The sequence below is a fragment of the Rhineura floridana genome, chromosome 2 (assembly GCF_030035675.1).
Source record: "Rhineura floridana isolate rRhiFlo1 chromosome 2, rRhiFlo1.hap2, whole genome shotgun sequence".
NCBI classification, from domain to species: Eukaryota; Metazoa; Chordata; class Lepidosauria; order Squamata; family Rhineuridae; genus Rhineura; species Rhineura floridana.
The window spans coordinates 17,526,856-17,548,120 of NC_084481.1; the positions used below are offsets into that span (position 1 = coordinate 17,526,856).

General features: G+C 40.3%; 1 protein-coding gene across 1 annotated transcript in view; it reads right to left on the reverse strand.

Moving 5' to 3' along the window:
• CD28 (CD28 molecule) overlaps positions 1-20,788 on the reverse strand; it is an 80,494-nt gene extending 59,706 nt beyond the window's left edge. Inside the window, exon 1 of the mRNA XM_061612871.1 lies at positions 20,571-20,788. The gene's annotated coding sequence lies outside the window, so the exon portion shown is untranslated. The remainder of the gene's footprint in view (positions 1-20,570) is intronic.
• Between the last annotated feature and the right edge of the window lie 477 nt (positions 20,789-21,265).

Here is a 21,265-nt window from a genome sequence, read left to right on the forward strand (position 1 = left end):
ATGACAAACATCCCTGGCCACCACTCCAGGACAAACCACCACCTTCCAAATCAGAGAACGTGCCGGTGCTGCTAGCAACAGAACTTGCTTCAATAAAAAAATTTCTCTCGGAATGCTATGACCTGCTGGTGGTCATAGGTGAATTCCACAAACAAGGAGAGAGTCCTAGCAATGGGGACCACTCCTCTACCCAGCCCCTCCAAGCACCACTCATTACATCCACGATAGAAAGATTGCCAAAAAATCCAGCAAAGCCACACTGTGGAAAAGAAAAATGTAAAGCCGGCATCCAGAAAAAGAGTAAAAATATCAAATCAAAGGGGAAAAGACCAAAATCAGCCTCCAAAACTAAGGGACTGAATTTCAAAAGGCTCTTTGACCTGTTAGAAAAACCAAAACAGGATTCACCTAAAACTTCCCTGAAAGGACAGGCCATCCAACATCCTAACGTGGAAAATGCTAATAAAAATACAGGAGGATCGGATTTTTCCTCATTCTACCCCCCAGTTGATAAACCAAGCGATGGCCAGCCTTCTTCGGTTTTCCCCGAATATAAAACAGCTCCTATGCACACTTCCATCAGAATTCAAGACCCTTGGCAATATGCCATTGAATCGGGCTCTGTTTCACTGCCTCAGGACCAAACTAAACGCGGATTTACCCCAAACCCTATAATTAACCAGCCTTGGAAACTGATTCTCAACCGCCAAAGCCTAATCCTTTCCAACTTTCCAAAACCTTCAGGAGCCCTGCCCTTTGATCAACGCAAAGCTCATTTCTTGCATCTGGCAAAAAAGATTGCCCCCAGTGTGGCACAATTGCCGACATTATTGATATCCAATACTTGTTTTATAATTACCGGCACGCCCGAGCCGTGATAACCTTTCAGACCTGGGCGTTCATACAACTCCTCTATAAAGAGAAAGAAAAATTCCATCACGCTGGAATTTTAATAACCCTATTATTTGAGAATCAAAACCGCTTTGACCTGTTCCACAACAACCCGTGCTGCACTGAAATAATAACTTGAGTAACCCCCTTATCTGTTTAGATAACTACCACGCTATCCAAAGCCCTCCAAGCCTCAGACACAGCCCAAAATGTGAACCTCCGCAATCTCCCCATGACTTTAAATCAGCCCAGTTTCCAGAAGAAAAAGACCTCCTAGACTCATTTTCATCTCTACCTCTACAGTCTCAGGAACAGATAACCTCCTAAGAGACACACTCCATGTGGCAGGACAATGCCAGGAGGCCACTGGAGTGAGACTTGAAACTACCACGCCCCTTAACGACACCAGCACCCTGGAAAATGGAGCTGCCGACTGGACAGTCTAAGCGGCACTTGGTGACTTTCATCTCCGCCAAGGTCCCTACTACCCCTGGACCACCAACAAATCCAATCAATACAGCGGTAGGGTGTCCTGGGCCCTTAAGGGAATACCCTCTGAATCACCTGACCAGACCTCTACAGTCCGGAGCAGATTGGCTACAATCTAGATTTTTGGGCCCTGAGGAACTGGGCCTTACACCAGTGATGCCCCACCTGAGCATCCTGGATAACAACAAAACAAAGCCTATCATCCCCCCAGTGCAAACTGGAGCTGTCTACGTGGATTTGACTGGAGAGCTCAACCAGATCTCTGAATTAAATTGACAAGGCAGCCCCTCATTCAGCTTAACGCCAGGTCCCCCACTCTCTCACCCTTGTGAGTATGGGAAACCTAGCACTATTGCCAGAGCCCAGCTTAACTTACTTTCCTGGAATATAGCAGGATGGGCAACCAAGCAAAATAACGCAGAGATTCTTGCCTTTTTAAATGACTTCAAGGTAATCTTTGTTCAGGAAACATGGTCCACTAAAAATCTGTATTTGGATGGCTTCTCAACAATCAATTTACCGGCCGAGACCCCTAATGGGAAAGGCAGACCTAAAGCAGGTCTGGCCATATTGTTATCTACCATTCTGCTCGCAAATACCAAAAAACTCCCTCCATGCGGGAATCTTGCAATAGCTGCCCTAATGGACTATACAACTACATCTCTCTTGCTGATCAATGTCTACATTCCCCCCCTTCCCTCCAGGAAAGATACAACCTTAGCCTGGGAGGCTCTGGAACAATATATAATGGGCTTAGAATCCCTCTACCCCAAAGCCCACCCCATAATAATGGGGGATTTCAACGCAAGGATAGGCCCCAATAACACCTCACTTTTCTCGTCTAGCCTTTGGGAGGCAGTCAACACCAAAAATTTCATATTTAAACATGACTGGTCTTCCAAAGACCAAAAGGTGAATTATGGGGGAATCTGTCTGACCCGTATGGTAGGCTGTTTTAACTTACTAATTCTGAATGGTCTTACCTTGGTGGACAACAGTGCGGAGTTTACCTATGTATCGGGTCAAGGAAGCAATGTTGTCGACTATGTCTTGATCCCCCATCCTTTGCTTAACTTGATCTCCAACTTTACTGTGGGAGACAGACTAGACAGCAACCATCTCCCCCTCAATTTTTCCATTCTGCTCCCTGAGAAAGGTTACTTGGTAGCCAAATGTAACTCTGGGGACAAAATACCTTCCCTTAAACACTGGAGAACTAAATGGTAAACAGGAGCTTTGTATAAGACCGCCTCTTATCTCGACTCCCCCCAGGGGCTGGGTCTCAAAAACCGTATAATGGATGCTTTCGATCCTCTCTCCACTCTAAATGATTACTCTCTACTGACTTCCGCTTTGAGCACAATTCTAAAACCTAAACCTCCAGCCTCCAAGCTACAGACTAAACAGGGTATCCCCAGGTGGTTCGACAAAGCCTGCCTTGAAGCCAAGCAAAATCTAAGAAAGATATACCATCAATACAGGAAGGGAAATTCTAACTCGCTCCCTCCAGAATACTGCACCATCAAAAACCAATATAAACATCTGATAGCCACCAAAAAGAGACAGACAACCCACAACGGGTGGAAGGCCTTGATAAATGCCTCTCAAATCAAAAATTCTAAAATCTTTTGGTCCCTTGTTACTGATTCTTTAACATTCTCCAATCCTACCCCCTGCAACATTCCCGCTAGCATCTGGGAACAGCATTTTGTCGTGCTGTTTAAAGCCCCAAATAACCAGCTTCCGACCCATCCACCATCCTTCCACCCTGGCTGCCTGTCACACAGAGTGAGATAAAGTCCCTGATTAGCACCCTGAAACCCGGCAAGGCCCCAGGCCCCGATGCTATCCCTCCCAAATTGCTGAAGTCCCACCAAGCCTGGTGGACCCCCCATTGGCTAGCCTATTTACCCAGATTAATAACTCCGGCCACCTCCCAGCGGCCTGGCTCGAGGCCATCATTATTCCAATTTTCAAGAAAGGAGCCAGAGACGACCCCTCAAACTACAGACCCATCAGCCTCTTATCAGTCGTGGGCAAGCTGTACGCCAGCTATCTAAATTCCAAACAGATCTGCTGGCTTGAGGAGAACGTTCTGGGTTGGGAACAGGCAGGTTTCAGGAAAGGCAGATCCACCCTCGACCATTGTATCCTACTAAATCACATGTACACCGCCCTGATAGCTCGTTGCTATAGGGCGGTTTAAAAGCGTAATTAAATAAAATAAATAAATAAATAATGGCAGAAAAATATATGAGCCCCCAGGGAAATGACCTGTTTGTCGCTTTTGTCGACCTCAAATCCACTTTTGACGCTATTCCAAGAGATAAACTCTGGGCCAAACTTTTTCGAACCAACATGGACCGGAGACTCCTCTACCTCATTTATCACCTTCATCAAACTACATCCCTCCAAGTTCGTTGTGGTGCCGATAGGACTTTAACAAACCCTATCTTTGCCTCCAAAGGGGTCAGACAGGGCTGTATCCTAGCCCCCATACTCTTTAACCTTTTCTTAAATGACTTCGGTACACGTTGCCATTCCCCCACCTTCCATCCCCCCAAGGTGGCCAACCAAAATTGCCCACTACAGTTATATGCAGACGATGCCGCCCTCTTGTCTTTGTCCAAAATAGGTCTCAAATGGCTTTTCCGTGCCTTTATAGCCATATAGCTATAAAGGCTATAAAGCCATACTGTGCCACAAACTCTTTAACTATAAATTTTAATAAGACCAAAATCCTGGTTTTCTCCTGACGCTTGCCAGTGTCTGAGTGGACAATCAACGGTCAGAAAATAGCCCAAGTCAGGCAATACAGATAACTTGGGGTCATGTTTCATTTCTCTCTTTCCTGGTCACCACATATATGCTCTGCAGTTCAAACTGCTCAGAATACATTAAAAGCCATTCTCCATTTCTTTTATACTAGGGGTGGGCAGTACATACCTGCTGACACCCAGGTTCTTAAGTTTAAAATCTTCCCTCAACTCCTTTATGGTGCCCCACTCTGGGCCCCGAGTTTCAATCCCAAAGTTGAATCAATTTTATCAACCTTTTTAAGAACAATCTTTGGAGTGCCCCGATGTGTCCCAGCCGCTGCCCTTCGCTTAGAGTCTGGCCTACCATCACTTGAATCCCTGGCTTGGTCCTTAACTTTCAGATACTGGGTCAAATTAGCCTATACAAGTCCCCCTTCAGGATATCTACATTTCCTCTGGCAAGACGTCTTTTCCAGCTCATGATCCAAAACACTTCTCGCTAAACTGGCCATGCTAGGCTTCTCAGTAGACTTTCTATCCTCATTAAAGCCTGAAGCAGCCAAACGGGCCATTGAGACCAGGATTAAAGACGTCTACCTCCAAAGATCAATGTCAAATGCTCTAAAACTTGCTCCCCAACCCATTCCGATTTAAGCTTCACATTCCCTAACCCCGCCCCCTATCTGGAAAATTTGATTATACCCAAATACCACCAAGCCTTTTCTAGGACCCGATTCAACTGCCTCACTTCTAGCAGGCCGCTACCAGGGCACACACCCCGAACTTCGTTTATGTCCCTGCACGAATCCAGACGTCGAGTCACTGCTCCATGTTTTTTTCCACTTGTTCTTTTTACAACGCTGAATGCTCTAGGTATTTAAACCCCATTTAAAAAAATTTCCCTGGTAGACCCACAGACCTTTTACTGCAACATCTTCTGGCCGTTACCAACAAGTCAACAACCCTATCTGCTGCTAAGTTCATTTCCGCCGCCCAAACCATTCGTAAGAAGATCTTCCCTAGTTAACAATGCCTTGTTTTAACTTCCATGAAGCTCTGTCAGCTCTTTATAACTCATGGTTTTTACTATCTGTATAATCAATTGTATATTGGGTCTATGACCGCATAATAAAATTTGATTTGACCTTTGTCCCAACCCAGTCCATCCACAAGAAAGGTCATGACTTTTGCTGGACATTCGTTGAGCATTGGAGGTTTATATTCAATGAACAACTTTTGACAGGCTGTATCACTCTTAGTGTTTTTTCATCAAATATCTATGGGTAAACAAGTGTCCTCTGCCACCCTAGCTGGTTGGCTTAAGGCTTGCATTAGTTGGCCTATGAGTGTTTGCACCTCCCTGCACTATCACATCATATATGCATCTGCAGAAGCCACCTTTGGCAGCCGTGTGCTACAACATGTCACCATTCATATATAAAGCATATCTGATGGCCTTCTTTCTATGTGATTTCCTGATAGGACTCAGGCAGCTCCCTGCCCTTTGTATTCAGATGCTTTGGTACATCCCATTTGATGGGCTGTTCTCCAGGGAGAAGGGGCCGTTGGCCTTACCTGAACATAATTTCTCCTGGAGAACAGACCATCAGGGCCCACCCACTGGGGGAAGTATGTAATCACAGACTGGCTGCCCAAGGTTGTGAGTAACATAATGTTTTCTTGTCCACATTAAGGTTATATGAGATGTTTTCAGAAGTGCTTTATTCTCATTATTCATGGGGGGGTTGTTTCATGGGATAAACGATGATTTCTCTTTTTGGAGGGGTTACTTTTTGTTTTTAAGAGGAAGTAGTATTAATTAATGTATTGGGTTTTGCCTTCTTTCTTGTCTCTGATTTTCATTCTCTTTTAAGTATGTTTTAAGTTATCATCATTGGAGTATCCTTTCAGCTGTTCGTCAGTGAATGGTCTGGGGTCTCTCGAGGGTTGCTACTTCCTCAAAACACATACGATTCCTGCCTGCTGACGCTAGGTGGCACTGTTTCCCATCTGATAGCCTGTTCATCAGGAGAAATTATGTTCAGGTAAGGCCAATGGCCCCTTTCACATGCAAATGATTGCTCCTTTGAAGTGCTGGCCATTGCTCTTCGCGCCTCTGGATTCTGCGACCGCGGGGGGAGAGGGCCTGGACCTTGACTTCCCCCTCCGACTGAGGGGGGCTGGCTGTCTGGGCAGGCATGGGAAATGGCTGGACGCCTGGCTGGGGATCTGCCAGTTGGTCAGGTGGCTCCTCTGTCACTGGAGCAGGGGGTGTGCTCTCAGCAGCGACTTCTGACAGCTCTCCCTGCATTTCCACAGGGAAGTGGGAAGGTGGGGGGGCTGCAAGCCCTCCTCCCTCAATCAATTTCTCAAAGTCAGAGTCCTCCTCCTGCCAGCCCTCCCCCCTAACCTGGGTCACAACAAAAACATGGATACAAGCCATTTATTCAAATCTGAAAGCACATGCCTGTATAAACAGGATTACTTCACCAGTGTCTAATTTAACTAAAGGAATTATCATCATTCTTGTTTCTTTTATCATCATTTTTGTTTCTTTTAGCAATACAGCCGTTACCTAAAGATAAGGGAGAGTGATAACATGGGGGAGATTAATAGACATTTAAAAAGTTAAAACTTTACACTGATAATAAAGTTTGTGCACTCATTAGTAAAATTATAAAAACTGATAGAACATGGCCCATTAGCATGATATAAATTAAATAAACAAAAGAAAAGAAATAATAGGCACTGCTTTTTAATAATCATATGGAAAGAAGTTAAAACTTTACTCCTCTCATTGCCGCCATATGTTGTACATGTTGAATTTCGGTAAAAGCATCATTTTGACTTTGGATAACTTACTGGAAAAGGTAAATTCAGCTTTTACCATTGTGAAACTAGATAGGCATTCTTTATATACCTTATAATTTATTGGACGTAGCTCTCTTATTCTGTTTCTTATTCCCATAGCCAAATATCTTACACTGATAATTAAATATTTGTTTTATTTGCTTTCTAGGATCTGCTAATACATGTGTGTCTATCATTTCTGCTTTTTCTTTATCTAATTTGTATCATGCCAGCGGTCCATACCCTATATGTTTTTTCTAATTTTACTAATGAGTGCACAGACTTTATCATCAGTCCAGAACAGAGGGTCAAGGCAGCACGATGCTGATGAACGGAAAAAAAAATAGAATAGGCCACTAGGCCAAGCAACAGAATACTCACAAAATGCTGATAATGGAAAAATCAGGGCTTATGAATAGGAGACCAAGTGCATCTTAGTTCGCCTACCTCTCTGATCAGTTTTTGACCACCTCAGAGTAATCTGAATCTCCATTTCACCAAGGTGGACATTTTATGGGACCTTGCATGAATCACCATGACTAGACCCAACCAGGAGCTCACTAGTCTGAAATGCCCCATAAAAAGCCCAAAACTGCAGAAAATATGTTAGACAGAGGAACATAATTTTCAAAAAAAAGACACACATCTTTTTCTCCTTCAACTCCTTCAGTAACTCCATGCATGTACAAATTTGGCCCCTGCTTTCTCCAATTTATGTTTAATTTCTATATTATTCCTTTGAGACTTTTTAAAGGAATCATCCTTTACCAAACTTAAAATCTATTGCTTCAGAGGCAGTTTTTGCTATTTCATTTAAACAAGCTTCCAGCCCAATATTGTATCTTCCAAACATTATATTGATATTTCCAACTTCAATTCTGCTTTAAATTGTACAGCAAACTCTTCAGCTATACTGTATTCTTTGTCAGTCGGAGAGCTTTGCAGTATCTTTTGTGGTGTGGGCACCATTTTTTTCTACCAAAAAAAATCTCATATAGGCCTACCGAACCGGCCCGTACTCTACGTTCTACTACGAAGGCCCTCCTCCAGGTTCTGACTCATAGGGAAGCCCGGAGGGTGGTGACAAGATCTAGGGCCTTCTCAGTGGTGGCCCCCAAACTGTGGAATAGTCTCCCCGAGGAGTTGCGCTTGGTGCCGACATTGTTATCCTTTCGGCGCCAAGTTAAAACCTTCCTCTTTTCCGAGGCATACTAATTTAAGTTAACTTAATTTTAAAATCTGCTGTGATTGATTTTAGATTATTTTATTTTTATATGTTTTTGTTGTATTATACTATGTGATTTTATTGTATTTCTTGTGTTCACCACCCAGAGAGCTATTGCTAGTCGGGCGGTATAAAAGTCTAATAAATAATAATAAATAAATAAATAATACCCTCCTCCCCAATCTATTGATTGAAAACTGCATTTTTCAAACTGTGTTCTACAGAACCCTGGGGTTCTGTGAATCAGTCCAAAGAGTTCAGCAAAGAAAAATGTAATGGTGGACAAGCGTACAGCAAACCCATCCCCTTTTCTATCAGTTGAGCACATTTGTCTAGTGTTGGAAAAGTTTACGTTGAGTTGATGCTTGCATCTAAAAATTCCTGACATCTCAGTCTGTGCCTGATGCGTTGTGCATAGAAACATCAGTTTTATTGAAGCCAATTATGCGACCAATATGTTGGGTTCTTATTAATCTAGAATTAACCTCTGAATATGCCCAATAAGGGCAGGATGCAAATCATTTGATTGTCTGTCTCAGAAGAGTGCATGTAAAATAATCTGTGTCCATTTATACTCTTAATTTTTTTAATAACACTTTTTGTACTGACACCCATTATGGATAATTGGAAAAAATCAGGACATATGAAGAGGCAAGAAGGTAAAAGTGTTAATAACGATGAAACAACCATTCGCAAACCTAGTTCAAGAACCAATGCCAAGTACAGAAGAAACACAAATATGATATGATAGCAATATTCTATTTGGATTTATTTCTAGTAATCCTGATGCACAGTGTGCATTTTGTTACCAAATTTTAAAAAATAGTTCCATGGTTCTGGCAAAATTACAAAGACACAAACAAATCAGTGAATTTCTAAATAAAACTCTTTATTTTTTAAAGTGAAAATGTGATGCACTGAAACAATAAAAAAACTGACATGTAAGTAAAGGGGAAGATGGAAATTGTTGTGAAGTATCTTACTAGTTGAGCTATGGCATTGTTTGTAGTGACGAGAGACAGTCTTCTTAAGGTAAAAAGTATAAAGAAGGTTTACTCACGACCTTTCATATATTCAGGAAACATAGGCTCTAGCTTAGATTTTAAAAAGTAGAAGTCTTAGTCAATGGTAAGGATCATCTTGGAAGAGAAACAAGTGAATGCCTCTCACTCCTGAAGCTTAATGGAGAATTATGCTAAAGAGATCAATATCCCCTTAACAAAGAAAGAGGAACAAGCAAATAACCCCGCCATTAGGAAGTTACATCTTGGTAAACAAGCATAGGGATGTCCCCCAATTCTAGCTAAAAGGGACATCTCCCTATAAAAGGGGATGCATGTAAACTTGTTTATCCCAACACCGAAGACTATAAGATCGGTTAACATTTGATTAAACTGAGTAGAAGATTTTGTTTCATGCACATTTGGCAATAAATGGTTGAAAACTGTCAAGACAGTTCCACTTTCCAATTCTGCATTTTCGAGGAGAATCATGGATATGAGTTGTGACTTAGAATGTGAGTTAATATGCCGCATCAAAATGTGTGATTTTGCTATGCAACTTAATGAGTTGATGTCACCAGTCTATCATTATTGCATTTGTGAGGTATATATATCAATGTAATTGAAGAGGAAATGCTTACATGTAAACCTCTGCCTACTTTTACAACAGGTAAAGAAATGTTCGATCTCATTAATTAATACATTGTTTTAAAAGGGCTTACTTAGGAACAATGTGTTGATGTTTGCACAGATGGTACACATGCAATGTTAGGAAACACGTGTGGCTTTATCACACGTTAAAGCCATTGCACCAAGATGTGCAAGCTGTCACTGCATTATTCACTGTCAAGCTCTTGTGGTGAAAAAGATTCCCCCAACACTGAAAGCAGTGTTAGATGAAGCTGTAAAGGTAGTCAGTTATAACAAATCAAGACCGTAAAACCAAGATTTTTCAGTGCTCTTTGCGATGTAATGGGAACCAATACTTTACAGTTGCATACAGAAGTGGGATGGCTTTCCCGAGGTAAAGTGCTGCTTCATGTATTTAAGCTGCACTCAGAAATTTTGTTATTTAGCATTGATCACCCATTTGAATTTTCTTCATGTTTTTCTGACAGAGTGTGGCTGCAGTGACTAGCATACCTTGCTGATATTGTTGCAAGAATAAATAAGCTGACTTTATAACTTCAAGGTCATTCATTCATTCATGACAATCACTCATGGCCAAGTAAGATTGTCTTCCAAGATAAGGTCTTTGCTTGGAAGACGCCTGTGCATGAATTTCTTTTATGTGGGGAGATCGGCGCACCACGATCAACACACAATCTTGACAGAAAAAGGCTTTGATCCAATGGCATGGATACCATGACGACTGGAAGTCTTTTATCTGCTGCAGCCTTCATCCGCCTTCACAGCTGTTGTAACGTACACATTGTTATCCTCTGCTATTGAGGACTTTCTTGGATTGTTCTTTGTTTGGTACCTCTCCCTTGATGTTACCACCATGGGTGACCCTGCTAGGAGTACATGACTCCTGACGGCATCGCTCACAGGGTTCACTGGAACACGCAAGCCCACTCACCACTACAAGGTGAGAAAAAAAGATTCACTCTTATGCAAGCTTGAATACTGAAGAACCTATGTTGGAAAAAGAAAGAACATAGAAATGTTCCTATGTTGCACAATGTTTTGATTGAACTTAAGATTCAAATTAATGAAGACATTTGCTTTGACATATTGGAACATTTACATGACCTGTAATTAATAATCAAGGAATATTTTCCACCCAAAGTAGAAAACCTCCAAAAGCTGCATGATCCATCCACAACCTCTGTATCAGAACAAGTTTTAACGATAAAACAAAGCGGATAGTTAAAATAAATATCTGCTGACAACTTCTGAAACGCTGACCTGTCATTTACAAGTCCTTAGGGGCAAGGAAAAACCAGAAAAATTCTACAGTATATGGTTTGTGGTATATGCTATTTGGACCAGAATCATGCCCTTTCTGCAATGCAACAAATTTGGTTGACAGCTTGACTGGTGTTCCTTGATGGCAACTCATGGATGGATGGGATGGCAGGGTCCTGCTTTGGTTTGTGGAACTTTTGATCTCTGGCCTGCAAGGAAGTGGAGGGACAAAAACATACTGTGACACTCTGGCACTTGAGATCCATTTTATTGTATTTTATTGTAATACTACCATTTTATTGTACTTTATTGTAATACTATAGAATATGTTTATGAATATGTAAAAGCTTTGTTTTCTGTTTTCTTTTACTTTGTTTCTAAATAAAGTTCAAAATTCAACAGAAAAGGACAATTTTACAAATGTTCCTCTCATTAATGTTTGGGTGGCTAAAGGAATTCCTGACATTTTCCTGACATTTCACAAATTGCAGTAAAGAAGTCATGTTCCTTTGAAACCCCATCTTTGTGTGAATCAGCATTTTCAAGATATGCTGCAACAAAAACACAATATTGTTGTAGGCTAAATGCAGAACATAAAGTTATCCAATAGTTCCTAATTCTAGAATACTTATCAGTAGCAAACAATCACATCCTTCCCACTAAATAACTTGTGTGTAATATTAATATCAAAGTAAAATTGATCTGCAAAGACAATTTTTTAAATCAGCCCTATGTTATTTGGTACCATTCATAGGCATTTTTTTAAAAAAAATCATTTAAAAAGATTTTACAGCAAGGGTTCCACCAAAGTTTTGTTTAAAGTGAAGGATTCTGCCACTGCAAGTTTGAGAAGCACTGGTTTAAAATATGTGGCAATTACCGTATATTCCGGCGTATAAGATGACTTTTTAACCCAGGAAAATCTTCTCAAAAGTCGGGGGTCGTCTTATACGCCGGGTGCTGAAAAAGAGCAGGAAAATTGAGCCAATGAGAAAGGTTTGGGGTGAGGAAGGAGCAATGGCGGTCTAAAGAGAGCGCCAACTAGCTCAAGCTTCTCAAAATTTTTTTAAAACTCAACAGTCGTCGATGGCAGCTGGGGGACGAGCTATGTCTTAATAGCCGCGGAGACGAGCTCACGAAGCGCCAAATTTAAACGGAGCCGCAGCCGCAGGCTTCAATGGTCGTTGCGGCGTAATTAACTGCCGCGGAGAAAGCCGGAGGGAGGGGGGGCAGAGCAAGGGAAAGAGCCGCAGCCGCAGGCTCTGGGGCCGCTGAAATAGGCGGCAATAAAAGGGAGAGAGCGAGGCGGCACGAGGCAGAGAGCCGCAATCGGAAGTTCTCGATTAGACTTGCGGCCGCCTGCTGAGCGAGGGAGAGTCGCAGCCGCGGTCTCCTGGAATTGCTGTTAGGATCGGCAGAGAGCAGCGGCTCCTGCGGGCTAAACGAGGGCGGAGGAGTGCCGCTGGGCGAGAAGGAAAGCCGTAAGCTCCCTTAACAAAAGGAGACTAAGGCAGCCGCCTTAGAGAGAGAGAACCGCAGCCGCGGTATCTCTGGGAGCTGTAGGCTAAAGTTCTGGGGGAAAGGATCAGGGAAGGGAGGCCCCCCCCAAGGAATTCCCCAGGAACAACGAAACAAACGATGTCAAACACAAGACAGAGGGAAGGAAGAAACGTAGGATAGACAGATAACAAAACCTTCACACTCTGGGAAACGAATACACAAACAAAAAACAAGAAACTTAGCTACGCTATCTGGAATAACAAACTTCTTCGATAGGAAGGCAAGAATGAACTGGAGAGTGGGAGGGGCCTGACGCCCCTAGTCTTGACTTCAAAGACATTCTTGCCTTCGTACGATAGGCTTTGTATACAACAGCCAGCCAATCGCCGGTAAGGTACATCGCTTGCATGTCATAAGCAGGGGTAGTCTTATACGGCGAGTATATCCCAAACTCTATATTTTAACTGGAAAAGTTGGGGGTCGTCTTATACGCCCAGTCATCTTATACGCCGGAATATACGGTACTCATTGTACAATAAGGCAATAAAATTAAATACAGAAAAAGAAAATATTTGATCCTACACACATTTGTGTGGAATTTGCAATTTTTAATGAAAAACTATACCAGATTAAGCATATTGAAGAAAAAGATATACATCACTCCAGTAAAGGGAAAAGCAAGAGATCTTTTGAATACTCCAATAACAACAGAAGAAATAAACAAGATTATCGGTAAACTAAAGAATAGTAAGTCTCTGGGTCCAGACAGGAGAATTCTATAAATCCTATATTCCCACCTTTACCCATTTTTATTAAATTGAGAATGACCTCAACATACCTGGCGACAATCCAGAATTGTAGTGATTTTAACTGTTCAAAAATTTACTAAAAGTGGACTCTTCCCATCCAATTTCACTATTAAATGAAGACTGTAAATATTCACATTATTATTGTCCTCTCACCTAAAAAGGGTTATTCATAAAATTGTTTACCCCAGTCAATTTAATTTTGTTCTTAAACACCAAATTCATGATCCAATAAGAAGATTATTAAATACAATCGCTCACAGTACAACATATAATGGCTCCTACTTGGCTATAATTGCTGCAGACATGCTTGAGGGTTTGATTGTGTTGCTTAGAATTTTTTGTTACGTTTCATGCAACAATGACAATTTGGTTTAAGTTTTAGGAAAAACAGTAACATATAAGACCTCTGAAGAGCAAATATGTGTTAATAGTTTAGATTCCAAACAATTGTGGAACAAAACTCCTATCCCCAATTTTATTTATTTTTGTTATAGAACATTTGGCACAAAATATATGCAACAATCAGCAAATTAAAGGGTTACCTCTCCAAGATGCTAATTATATAATTAGCCTATATACCAAATATATGGTACTGATTATATCTAATTCATCTAACGTAGTAGCTGCAACTAAACAAGAGTTGAACTACTTTTTCATGGTGGCACTATTATAAGTAAATCAGAGAAGGTCAGAACTTTTACGCTGTCATATTTCACTAAAGCAACAGAAAGAAATATCCAGTGCTTTGCCACAATTTAAGTATCTGCAAATCCAGATTACAAAAAATTTAAACAGGCTGATGGTGGCAAATTATAGTCCGTTATGGAGGAAAATATTGAAAGAATTAAAAAGATGGAGGAGACAGAAGGTGTCGTTAATTTGTCATATAGCAGCAATTAAAATATTTGCTCCTAGATATGCTTTTCTCTTTCATGTCCTCCCAGTTTGATTATCAGGGAAACAGATGCATGACAAAAAAGCTAGGAATCTTCTTTTTAAAAAAGAAAAGGGAAAAAACTAGAACAAAAAAAGACCCTGTTATAAGCATCCAGCACAGGGAAGATTGTGGGGGAGACGGTGTTCTTTGTTTAAGGTATACTTTGACACTAATCAGCTTGGACACTGAGCCTCAATAATATCAAAGGATAAAGAAAAGCAATGGGTCAAAATGGAAAGTGGCAAGATTAAGAAAGTGCCAATATTATGCATTGCCATTCATGAAACTAAGGTGAAACAATCTTCCTGTAAATGATTAGTTTTCTATTCCCATGCTTAAAATATGGAAGAAAAGACATTCTGATGCCTCGAAATTGGAGTATTATCTTCAATCCCTCTGGCCTGTCATTCTGATTTTGTTAGAAAGACAGGTATTGTGAAAATAATTTATTGGAAAGGACTATTTCAACTGAAAGATTTTTATTTTGGTTCTCAGTCTTTGTTAGAACAAAACGAGCAATTGCCAAGCCAGCAGATATCAACAGGTGACCAATTAACTCTTTACATTTCAGACTCTTATTTCTACCAGCAAATAAATTTAAAGTAATGCTAACTGTGGTGCCATTTCAATTTGTTGATACGTTATTAGTTGAATTCTTTGAAGATATTCCTCTAAAAGTTGGTATCTGGTTGCTTGACAATTGCCAGATTCTGGAGGGATTTTTAAAGGAGGCAATATTGATTGCAGGTATTGTAAGGTATGCCAACTGGCTCTTTCAGAAAAATTAACTCAAAAAAACAAGAATGGCAAGAGGGCAAAATTAAACTGACAAATTTGTCTCTATTCGGTGTGGTTTATTAATAGTAAAGAAAATAAAAAAGAAGCCCCAGCACTGTATGTGAAGACCTGGAACTCATTAGTGTATAAAAAAGCTCTTGAAAAACAAATAAATAGCAGTATTTATGATTTTGGACATCTCTCTTCATTCACTGGAGAGTCCTGAAGTCCTGTTACAGTTTGTTTAAGTGAACTTTCAATCAGGCGCTTGGGGGCGGGGGGGAAAGGACAATGACATCAGAACAAAGAAATAGCATGTACTTTGTCAACCTCTGGTAATAAAGGTAAGGCTCTGTTTATTGGTTATACATGTAAAATAAATGAATAGGTTAATGAGGTTTGTTTTTTTCTATCTCCCAAAACGTTAAAGGAAAAGACCTTTCTAAATGTGGCATTGATAAATCCACTGCCAGAATGGAACACCTTCAAATAAGCTTAATTGTCCATACCATTTATGCACATGAGTACTCAACCTTCTTGCAAACTTGTTATTATATACAAAAATAGGTATCAAGCCATTCAAAAAGTAAAACAATTAAAAATATTCTGTGGCCTACATCATGCAGCATAGCCATGGCCTATGCTATCATTTTATCTTGTCATAAGGCTTCAAACTAAAAATAATGTTGGAGACTCAATCTCTTTTTGGCTGAGCAAGGGAGGTAAAATAAAGATGATCGAAAATCATTTATCAAACTCTAGAATAAACGTCTTCTCCAAAAATATCCTTCAGGTATGATTCTTCAGAATGTATAGCCTCACTCATAATAAAAAATAAAGATAGCAGAATACCAAATATGCCCCCCATACACACACACTTTTATGGTATAGAAAGGGCCTTTTAAAAAACCAAAAATAAAATAAACAAATAAGAAGACCTCCAGAGTGTGGCCTCTAAAGGCCACATATCAAATGTAGAGTAAAAGGCAATATTCAAAGAAAAGAGCATAGTAGCCGTTCTAACTAACACACACACACAAAGAAGTCCAGATAAAAGAGAGCTAAAAGGTGAATGTGTATCAAAACATTCCAAGTTAGGTAGAGAAATCAGTATAAAAAAATCCAACCCAACCTCCCAAAAAAAACAGGCAAAGATGAAAAATAGCATTGCTGAATACAGGCCATAAATATCAAATAGGTAAATAATACGGTGGTGAACGGGTTGCAAAAAATAAATAAAACAGCAAACAGTGTAAAAAGTCAAAAAACAAAACTCTGTCTACTGAACAGAGATATGAATGGTATCCAGGCTAAAAGAACAAAATGAACAGTCTGTATATCATGCCAATATTTGTATATTTTATATAATCAGTCCAAAACAAGAACTTCCTCACAAACACACACACGTTTCATCAGAACAAAAAAAGGAACAAATAAGTTAAAAAGGAGCCATGTTAAAGCATGTACTCTTCATGCTCATATTTTTTCATTTCTCCTGCACTTACACTGTGATAATCACCATTGAGGGAAGGCTTTAGATATAGAGATAGCAGTAAGGCTCTCCAAATAATTAATCAATTAGATCAAAACTCAACTATCAAAACTGAAAGTGGTATGTTCAAGATTTTTAAAAAAACCACGAAAAATCCAAAAAATAAAATATTGTACATTATCAATTAACAATTTTAAGGTGATTCTCACTAAGACAAACAAACAAGAAAAGATTGAATAAGGTGAGTTCAGTATGATGTCTTAATGGGCCTTGCAAAGAGAGGTAGGCCTCATATCCATGGTGTGGCATAGAAAAAATGTAGCTGATGAACTGTTTGAAGAGGCTGATAAGAACAAAAACCAATAAACATACTTAAGGAAAATGCTCACAAGCAATATTTAAAACTAGGGAGAGTTGCTAAATTGATTGCAAGGACTGACTAAACCCTTGACTGGGAGGATAGGCCCAATTCTAAACTTGCAGTATTTAGCCTTTTCTGTGTAACCACAGTGCTATGAAATAAGGCTAGGCCCTACATTCCTGTGCCTAGAAGGGCAAAGGCCACTTTATTCCTTGGGTTAGATCTGGTAAACCTAATCCGCTCATTTTTCTTAAAAGCCTATAAAGCCTGTAGTAAACCGATAATGACATGTTAGCATTACCCCAGATTAAGTGCAATGCTGCGATTGTGTCTCTCCGAATGCCATGAGTCACATGACATTAAGACCTGCCCCCTCTGAGCTAGGCCTTTCAGTGAAGAAGATTACAGACAAGAATGCCTGTCTTTTCATAATTCCTGTATAACCTTTTGCCTACCAAACAAGAAATTCAAACAAAATTTGGATTTCCTAATGTAAAGCAGGATTTGGTTACAAAGAGGAGATGCAGCAGTAATTAATACTGTTTTATTTATTGACCTACCAACAGTATTAGAATTTTATCCGGTCAAACAAACCTCCTAGAGTGGCTTCAAAACTCTTTAAAAAGAGAGAGAGAGAATGAGAAGCCTTGGTCTTTCAGATATAAGAAACCACTATTATGCAGTAAGACTCACTTCAATTTTTGATCAAACAATTCAGGCACAGCAAGAATATATCAATTACTTAAGGAACTTAAAACATGAATTTAATATATTAACAGATAAAGCAGTACGGTACATTTGGTGAAAATCAAATCATACTTCAGCCCATGTCTTTCACTATGAACCTCAGAGATTTTTAATGTACAAAACTTCAGTACAGAACCTGGGGAAATTTCTATTTAGAAACAAAATCTGTTAACTTACCTGCAGGAACTAGAGAGAGACGACCACATGTTTTATGAAGAAGTAAGGAATGGGTGGTTGCAACTCACTACTGTTCCAATACTTTCAGATAAAGCAAATTGTACATCAAATTATGTCTAAATAGATGGATTTAAGAACAAAATCTGAATTTGAATTACTAATTACACGTTCTTTAATCAATCTTTAATCAATAAGTAAACTACAGACAATGGTTCTAATCCATGGATGCATAAGCTTTTCTTTTAGAAAGCAAGATCTGAGTCAACAGATTGCTCAAGAACAGACACAGCTATTTCAAACGTTCCCACTACATTAATGTGGTAATCAGAAAGAAAACAAAAAACAATTTATCAGTTGTTTCCTAACTCCACACAGGTTAAACGAGATATATTCAAATAATGTTGGTAAATTTGGGGGATGTAACTCAATAAATGCAGATCTCACACACATCTTTTGGGCATGTCCACCCATACAATCTTTTTGAAAAGATTATATACATGAAATTTGAGAAATGACAGGATACGATGCCCCTTCAAGACACCCCCCCCCAAAAAAAAGAGTACTCTGGGGTATATAAAGTGTTTGGTAAAATGAATAGATTTAAAGATGAGCAATTTATTTGTAATTACACGTATTTATATTTCCACATACTGGAAAATCTCGCAAATCCCAAAACTCAGAATGTTTTTTAAAGGGATACTATGTTGGGGAAGGTGACGTGCTATTCAGAAAGTTATTTTAGAAATCAAGAGAACGGATTAAGTTCTTACCTAATTAGCATCGAGTCGATTTTGGCCTCAGCCTTCCATCCATCCGTGGTCGGTAAAATGAGTACCCGGCATATGCTGGGGGGTAAAGAAAGGCCGGGGAAGGAACTGGCAATCCCACCCCATATATACTGTCTGCCTAGTAAACGTCGCAAGATGTCACCCTAAGAGTCGGAAATGACTCGCACTACAAGTGCAGGGACACCTTTACCTTTTTTAAAATACCACATATGAATCAATTCCTATAACACAGTATTTTGTTTTTGCATGATAATAATAATAATAATAAAATAATAAAATTTAATTTATGTGTCGCCTATCTGGCCGATGGCCACTCTAGGCGACGTACATGTAAACAGTTAAAACACCATACAGTAAAATACAATAATACAATATATGAACAGTACAGCAATACAGGGGCAATAACAATACTAGTGCAGGGTAGGAGGCATTTCAATCATAAAAGTTAACCCTCCCCGGAAATCCCAAAGGCCTGTTGAAAGAGCCAGGTCTTTAAGGCTTTACGGAATACATTTAGGGAAGAGGCGTGCCGTAGATTTTGTGGGAGGGAGTTCCAAAGGGTGGGGGCCGCCACTGAGAAAGCCCTCTCTCTAGTTCCCGCCAATCTAGCTGTTTTTGTCAGCGGGATTGAGAGAAGGCCCTGTGTGGCTGATCTTGTCGGGCGGCATAATTGGTGGCGTTGAAGGCGCTCCTTTAGATAAACTGGGCCGAGACCGTATAGGGATTTAAAGGTTAATACCAACACCTTGAATTGGGCCCGGAAAACAACTGGAAGCCAGTGTAGATCGAATAACTTCTCATATGCTGCCCTTTCCCTGTATTTAATGTTGATGTGTACAAAAAACATGTACTGCCACTGCCCAGAGATGGCCTGGATAGGATTTTAGAGCTTTTTTAAATACATAAACTTTTCCCCAACTTTTGCAGAGCTCAGAATATGGGCTCCACAAAGAATTAGATTACAGGAGCAGCTTGATTAGCAAGCTTCCACTTCTCATTAGTACTCTCAGAAAAATAATGGCAATATTCCATGGAGGGTTGTTTGGACCCTTGTAGTGCCAAGTATTCTCATGTGCAGATATGGTACACAGAAGTTAAACACACACAAATGCAGACTAGAACATCAGTGGAGTTAATATATCATTTTCACATATATACCAGCAATTCAGAGTTGCTGATCATTACACAGTACTGAATTATATTATATACTTTGCCTGCTGTAGGCTGTGTTCATTTAGTCTGTAGTATCCAGCCCAATGCTGGTGAACCAGGCATGTTTGTATTATTATTATTTATTATTATTTATTGTACTTATATACCTCCCCATAGCCGAAGCTCTCTGGGAAGTTTACAGTAACTAAGTTTGTAAACTAAGCATAGCAGTTTTCATAAATTATATGTATATATTCATACATATGATTTTATGAAATGCTTAACCTTAAGAGCGAAAAGAGGGTAAGTAGCTCCCATTTATTTCATTATTTAATTGAATTAAAACAGCTCAGAGCAATAAGTAATAAGGGCAGCCTAAGGTCACCCTGAGCTAGGAGCCAAATCCTGAAAGAACCTATATCTTAGGAGACAGATCCTAGGAGAAGGAAGCCTATAGAAAGCTAGTTTTCAACACCACCCTAGCAGGAAAGTTTCAGGGAACACTGTAAACAAGGCTAAATTCCAGTCGGAGAGAAGGGGGAAAAGGAAACTCCACCAATACATACAAGGAGAGAGTCAGCTCAGTCTTGGCTAAAAAGGGCAGCTTTAGCCTTCCTTAAACACAACCACAAGCTCTGTTTCCCTAGGTTAAAGAAAGGTCAGGCTGTCCTAGGTGGGAAAACAACAAACAAAAAAAGACTCACCTGGAAGTCGCAACCCCTTGCTTAGATTAAAAGCAGCCAAATGCTAGTCTAGTTTGTCCAGGCCAGAGTGCAAGGCACCACTTAAAACTACAGGGGAATTTGCACTGATAAAAGTGGTTGTTGTCAGCAAATAAAATAAAAATAGAGTAAAAGCTAGTTAACCTTTCTTAGTACCACTAGTCAAAGTCCTTAAACAGCCCCGCCCCTCGCTAAGGAAGGAAGCCTGTCTTCCTGCCTTCAAAGGAAGGAAGCCTGAGATAATCCTAAAGAGTTAAGCCCCAGCTGATAGTTGAGCCATCAGCCTCAATTAACACTTCATTGGCTGGCAGCAGTAGCTTGGGAGGGACCAGCCACACATATACATTCAGAGCACCCTAGCGAGGGAGCCCCAGCTGACAAAGCGTCAAGGGCCCAGCTGACAAAGCGTCAAGGGCCCAGCTGACAAAGTGTCAAGGGCCCAGCTCACAAGGCAGCAGGGCGAGTTAGGCAGCAGGGCGAAGAGGCCAGGGCCCCCCCACTCTGCCCGTCTGTTCCCTGACCTCAACTAAACTGCAGTTTCCAACCCATTGACATAATAAACCTTAAACAAAACTATGCAGGTAAGAAGCCAGCGGGGGTGTGGGGGCTTTCCAGTGTTTTGCACTGCCTGCAGCATGTACAACTATCTGCCTGTTGGACAGATGTCGTGGGTGCGC